Here is a 7072-nt window from a genome sequence, read left to right as displayed (position 1 = left end):
GTTTCAAACCAGACATCAGCCTTCAGCTTTTGAAATATCTTTCTGATTGAGCAAAGAGCAGCTGAAGATATATGTCAGTCGCTTCTCTTCCAGGAGAATCTGGCGGAATGACTCTACCCCAGGGCTTCTCTGTGCTGAATTTGAGTGGGCAGCAAAAAGAAGAGCAGCCTTTCCAGTCCAAGTCATGGAGGCAAAGTATAGAGAAGAGACATCCACATTTCAACAGGGAAGGTGACCAGATAAGAGAAGTAGGACTACCCTACTCCAGGAGACAATGCAGAAATACCTGGAAATACAAAATAAATTAAAAAACAGAAGGATTAAGATAGGTACTTCTACAGGAGCTTACTTTTTAAAAGTAGTATTTAAAAACCCAGGAAAAAAAAACTGCTTGGATTGCATATTGTTTAAAAGAAAATATCCAACCACACCACCAAATTCAGTATTATCAGAAAAGTAGAAGCAATAGCCAGAAAAAATATGTAAGTATACACAAAAAGTTAGATTTATATAAAAACTAGTATTATATAAAATGAGATATACATACCAATTTCATATTACACAAATCAGTAATATATTCCAAGTTTTTATAACCATGAAATGATTCTATGTAAAACATCTGTGTTTAAAAGCAGTACTGTACTTCAAAGGTGATGTTTAAATACTTAACAGGCAAAACCATGTGTATCATCTTACTAAGAATTATCTTCAACTACCTAAGACTAAGAGTGAACAATAAAAAGTTTGTAAACTATAACCACAGGTAAAACAGTATGTACTGTACCATGATCACCCAATGCAAGCATGTAAAAGCAGCAGCAGTTCATTGGAATTGAACATAACACTTAAATTGTAAATATTTGCAAAAGTAAATCAGACAAAAAAGGACAAATAATGTATAAAGTCCACTTACACGAGGTACCTAGATGAGGCAAATTCATAGAGAAAGAAAGTGGAATAGAGGTTACTAGGAACTGGGGGGATTGGGGGAGTGGGGAGTTATTGACTACAGGGTATTGAGTTTGGGATGGTGAGTAAGTTCTGGAAAAAGACAGTGGTAATGGTTGGACAACAATGTGAATATACTTAATGCCACTGAACTGCACATTTAAATACAGTTAAGATGATAAATTTCATCTATATGTGTATGTGCTCAGTCGTGCTCGACTCTTTGTGACCCCATGGACTGCAGCCCACCAGGATCCATGGGATTCCTCTGTCCATGGGATTCTCCAGGCAAGAGTACTAGAGTGGGTTGCCATTTCCTACTCCAGGGGATGTTGTGATCCAGGGGTTGAACCTGTGTCTCTTGCATCTCCTGCATTGGCAGGTGGATTCTTTATTACTAGTGCCATCTGAGAAGTCTAAATTTTATGTACATGTGTATATAAAATAACAAGTTACAAATGCATATCGAATGCTTACTTAAGCTTACAAAAATGGCCAATGGTGACTGGCTAACCAGTCTTCCTAGCCCTCCATTTTTAGTATGCAACAGAGATTAAACAACAAAAACCTCAATTCCAAACCTAACTAGCAAGACTGCTGACAGTTCTGATTTAAAACCTACAAAAGGCAAATGTAAATTAATTCAGAATCAAATAGAAGGAAAAGAACTACAGAACTTGCCTTTGGTATAAATGCAGCAGAGGAAATGAGAGGAAAAACTGAGAAGATCCACAGACAGGCCTTAAGAATGCTATAGAGAACAGAGCTATTTCATTATAGAAACTTAATCTGGCTAGTTCAAGGTTTGTACCAGCCACTAGACTTTTCTGTAGTTCAGTTTTAACTGGTAGTAATGTTGAAGGGGAAAGCTAGTTCTTTCTACAAATAAATATGCTGAAAGAATTCTATGTAAACCAAACAAGTACCAAAGAAGTTTTTTTGTGTGTGTTTTTTTAAATGTGCCTTTTCCTTAATGCTATTGCAGCTACATGGATGAACCTAGAGATGTCATATTAAGTGAAGTAAGTCAGAAAAAGACAAGTTTTGTATGGTATCACTTACATGTGGAATCTAAAAAATGATTTAAGAATGTGTTTATAAAACAGAAACTGACTCACATAGAAAACAAACTTATGGCGACCTCCGTAAGTTTGTCTTGTGTCCTAAAATGAAAACTCCACCAGGAAGGAACCTGTTTTGTTCACTGAAATCCCAAGCACCTAGAATAGTGTGTGACCCATAGTAAGCACTTAATAAAAATCTGTTGAATAAATGAATGAATAGCAGGGCTCTTAAATACACTTAGCCAACATGAGCTAAAGTTTAAAGACATGTTCTAGAGTCGCCTGGAAAATCCCATGGAAGAGTCGGACACGACTGAGCAACTTCACTTTTACTTTTCACTTTCATGCATTGGAGAAATGGCAACCCACTCCAGTGTTCTTGCCTGGAGAATCCCAGGGACGGGGGAGCCTGGTGGGCTGCCGTCTATGGGGTCGCACAGAGTCGGACACGACTGAAGCGACTTAGCAGCAGCAGCAGCAGCAGCAGCAGAGTTAGAAGAAACTACACCTATACACTGTGATCTATAAAACTTACACATACATTCTGTAAAGGTGGTGCCTTACTAGGCATTTCTGGGTCCCTAAACTCACTTGTTTACTGCTGATGATACAGGAAAAAAGTAATTTACTTTTAATTTATGAAAGTAAAGGTTTTATATTAAAAAATTTGACTTAAGAGGATGAAAAGATAAAACAGGAATTTTCAATGTAGCTCTTGTGCCTGCTGGATCTGAGTCAAATGACTTTGTGTAGTAGTCAGCTTCTAAGGTGTTCCCCCCTTATTGCTGCCCCTGGTATTTAACCCCTTTAATTATCTGTTCTAAAAATGAATCAAGGTTGAGCTATGTAACCACTGTATAATAAAAAATTTTGACTGCCCCTTGTCCCTAGAGGGAGACTACAAATCTCTGGAATTTATGGTAAGTGAACCAGTGGAAATTAAACAACATACTCCGACACAACCAACAGGTCAAAGAAGAAATCATGAGGGAACTTTGAAAATATCTTGAGGCAAGAACTTCCCTGGTGGTCCAGAGATTAAGAATCCACCTTCCAATTCAGGGTACATGGGTTTGATCCCTGGTCAGAGAACTAAGATGTCACATGGCAACTAAGCCTGTGTGTTGCAATGAAGACATAGTGCAGTCAAAAAAGAAAAATCTTGAGACAAAAGAAAACAAACACAATATACCGAAACTTACAGGATGCAGCAAAAGCAGTGCTGAGAGAGAAATTTATAGTTGTAAATGCTTAAATTGAAAAAGAAGGGTATCAAATCTACAACCTGACTTTATATATTAAGGAACTAGAAAAAGAGTAAAACTAAACCCAAAGCAGCAAGAAGGGAAAAATAAATATTAGAGCTCAGATAAACGGAGAACAGAAAAACAACATACAAAACCAACAAAACCCAAAATTGGTTCTTACAGGGTCATTGGAATCCCTGAATCTGCAGCCAGTTGGTCAGAAGTAGAAGTGTCCTGAGGTTCCTTCAAAATACAGCTGACATCTAAAGTAAGGGCAGTCTTCTTGGGGGTCATGTCCTTTGACTTGGGTGGAGGGGTCTGCATTAATTCCAGATGATTAGTGTCAAAATTGTATTGCAGTATACTAGTTAGTGTTCAAACAATGAGCAAAAGAATGAGGAAGTGAGTGACTAACCTCTGAGGCAAGGTCAGAGGTGGGACTGAGGCTCCTGACTTGTTCTGGGATAAGCCAGCTGCTGTATCATAAGGACACTCAAGCAGCCCTGGAAGGGGCTGACAGTGGAAGGAACTGAGGCTTTCCACCACCAGCATGAACTTGCTATCCATGTGAACGAGCCACCATAGAATCAGACCAGATGACTACCATCCCAGCTAGTATCTTGACTATATAACCTTATGAGACGTCAAGCCAGAAACCATCCAAGCTGCTCCCTAACTGCTGACCCACATAAACTGTGAAAGATAATGAATGTTTATTGTTGTTTTAATCCACCAAATTTTGGGTAATTAGTTATATATCAATAAATAGCTCATACACTTTGCTTCCTCTAAGGACGTGAAGAATGATATACCATAGGAGTTAAGTACTTTCTTACTTTGCTATGTAAATTCAGAACACATTTCATAAAACAAAGTCAGTATCACTGTCATTCAAATTAAGTTTTAGTGTCCTATTTGAAACAAATGGAGGGTTTGTTAGACAGTTTCCGCCCCCAAATATGGATAGACTATACTAATATACATCTGCTTAAGTAGATTTATTTCCTCCCTATAAATGAAAGTACACTATACACCTTGTTCTGCACCCTGCTTTTTCCTTTAAAGTATACTAGAGATCATTCTCCACCAGAATTTAAAGGTGCTTTGTAAATACAAAAGCACTTACTTTTAAGTACCAAAGCACTGATTAGTGTTTATCAGTTCCCTATTGATTTATAGGTTTCTATACAAATGTAAAATTTCTATTACTCAGGCCCAATATGGAGTCCCTTATGCTAACCCCACATCACCAAACCAAGACTTTAATACCTAACCTAACTGCAGTTTCAACCTCCTGCAGAAATGTAACCTTTAACCAGTCAGTCTGGAATTGCCTGGTCAGCAGGACCCTTCTGTTCCTCTTAGGAGGATGACCTTCCCTGAAATAATGTATTTTTTGCTAATAATTCCCTGTTTCTGCCCCATTCCCACCTTTCCTCTTCTACAGCTCAGTGGAGCTCCTTTCTGTCTGCTAGATGAGAGGCTTCCTGACTCATGAATCATTTAATGAAGCCAATCTGATCTTTACTCTGCTGACATAATTAAAAAAGACACACACACCCCTATATTAACAGCAGCATTATTCACAATAGCCAAGACGTGGAAACAACCTAAATGTCCAGCAACAGATGAATGAATAAAGATGTGGCACATATATACAATGTAATACTACTCAACTATAAGAAGAACGAAATAATGCCATTTGCAGCAACATGGATACAACTAGAGATTACCATCCTAAGTGATGTCAGAAAGAGAAATACTGTATGATATCACTGATGTGTGAAATATAAAATATGACACAAATGAACCTATTATGAAGCAGAAATAGACTCACAAACATAGAGAACAGATTTGTGGTTGCAAAGGGGGAGCTGAGGTAGGAGAGAGATGGAGTGGGAGTTTGGGTTACTAGATGCAAACTATCATACACAGAATGGATGAATAAGGTCCTACTGTATTAACATAAGAAACTATATTCAAAGTCCTGGGATAAACCATAATGGAAAAGTACATAAAAAAGAATGTGTGTGTGTGTATACATGTATAATTAAGTCACTTTACTGTATAGGAGACATTAAGACAACGTTGTAAATCAACTATGCGTCAATTAAAATTAATTAACTCAGCTGAATTTTTATTCAACAGTACATGGACTTAATTAAGGTTATAAATCCAAGCAACAAAGCCTTTTCTCTACAAGCTTAAGATAAAGATGCTTACCAACTAAAGGGCACTTATTCTGTTTCCTCCATTTTTATTCCTTTTCTTAATATTAAAATATACATAGTTGGAGCTTCTCACTTACCTTTTTTCATTTTTTAATTGTAAAATACACATAACATACAATTTACCATCTTAACCCTTTTAAGTGTACAGTTCAATGGCATTAAGTACATTCACATTATTGTGCAACCATCACCACCATCCATCTCTATAACTCTTCGTTATCACAAAACTGAAACTCTGTACTGATTAAATAAATCTTAATTTCCACTCCCTGAAGCCCCTGGCAGCCATCCTTCTACTGTCAGGCTCTATGAGTTTGACTATATTTAAGCACCTTATAAAATTGGGATACAAGATTTTAATCCGTAAAGCAGTTGAACATTGAATGTTTTCATATATTATAATCAAGGTGTAAGACTAAGTAGACATTATGGGTTGAACTATGTCATATGTCATCCCCAAGTTTGTATATTGTCTTACAAGTACCTCAAAATGTGACCTTATTTGGAAACAGGGTCACTGCATAAGTAATTAATTAAGATGAAGTCATACTGAAGCCAAATGGGCCCCTAATCTGATTAGTGTCCTTATAAAAAGAGAATTTAGGACTCTGACATACACAGGGAGAATGCCCTGTGAAGAATGGAGTTATGCTGCCACAAGCTGAAGAACTATCAAAAACTAGAAGAAAGGCCTGGAACAAATCCTTCCCAAATGCCTTCAGGGAGAGTATGGTCCCCCCAACACCTTGATTTTAGATGTCTGATCTCCAAGTCACCCACTTAGTAGTACTTTGTTATAGCCCAGGAAACTAATACAGTAGCTGTGAACCCTAATTTGCACATAAAGTTACTGTCTACTATGAAAGCACCGTCACTTAATGCTCTTTGAGCAACAGAATGTACTTGACTTCTGTGGTAAATTCAGAAGAATAGATTCATACCAAAAGATAATAAAGGTGTACTGAAAAGGCTTTATAATTCAAATTTAAGTGAATATACTCTTAAATGGAGTGGGGTGCCACTGGAGAAGGCAATGGCACCCCACTGCAGTACTCTTGCCTGGAAAATCCCACGGATGGAGAAGCCTGGTAGGCTGCAGTCCATGGGGTCGCTAGGAGTCAGACACGACTGAGCTACTTCACTTTCACTTTTCACTTTCCTGCATTGGAGAAGGAAATGGCAACCCATTCCAGTGTTCTTGCCTGGAGAATCCCAGGGACGGCGGAGCCTGGAGGGCTGCCGTCTATGGGGTTGCACAGAGTTGGACACAACTGAAGCGACTTAGCAGTAGCAGCAGAAAAGGCTTCATAATTCAAATTTAAGTGAATATACTCTAAAATTTGCCCAGTAACATTTATATTTTATCAACTGATCTCCTACAGTCTACTTAAATCTTTCCTCCTTATCCAATAAAAATTATTGGTTTGGGCAAATGATCAAATTTTTATTTTCTTTTATATCTAATACATTGCTTTTGTTGAAAATAAATGATTTAGCGTAAATATAAATAATTTATAGTCACTTGTGATATTCATTCTCAGTTGAAGCTAATGATTTCTTGTTCCACTTCCATCTAGCTATT

The sequence above is a fragment of the Bos javanicus genome, chromosome 10 (assembly GCF_032452875.1).
Source record: "Bos javanicus breed banteng chromosome 10, ARS-OSU_banteng_1.0, whole genome shotgun sequence".
NCBI lineage: Eukaryota > Metazoa > Chordata > Mammalia > Artiodactyla > Bovidae > Bos > Bos javanicus.
Note: the sequence above shows the minus strand (reverse complement) of the source record.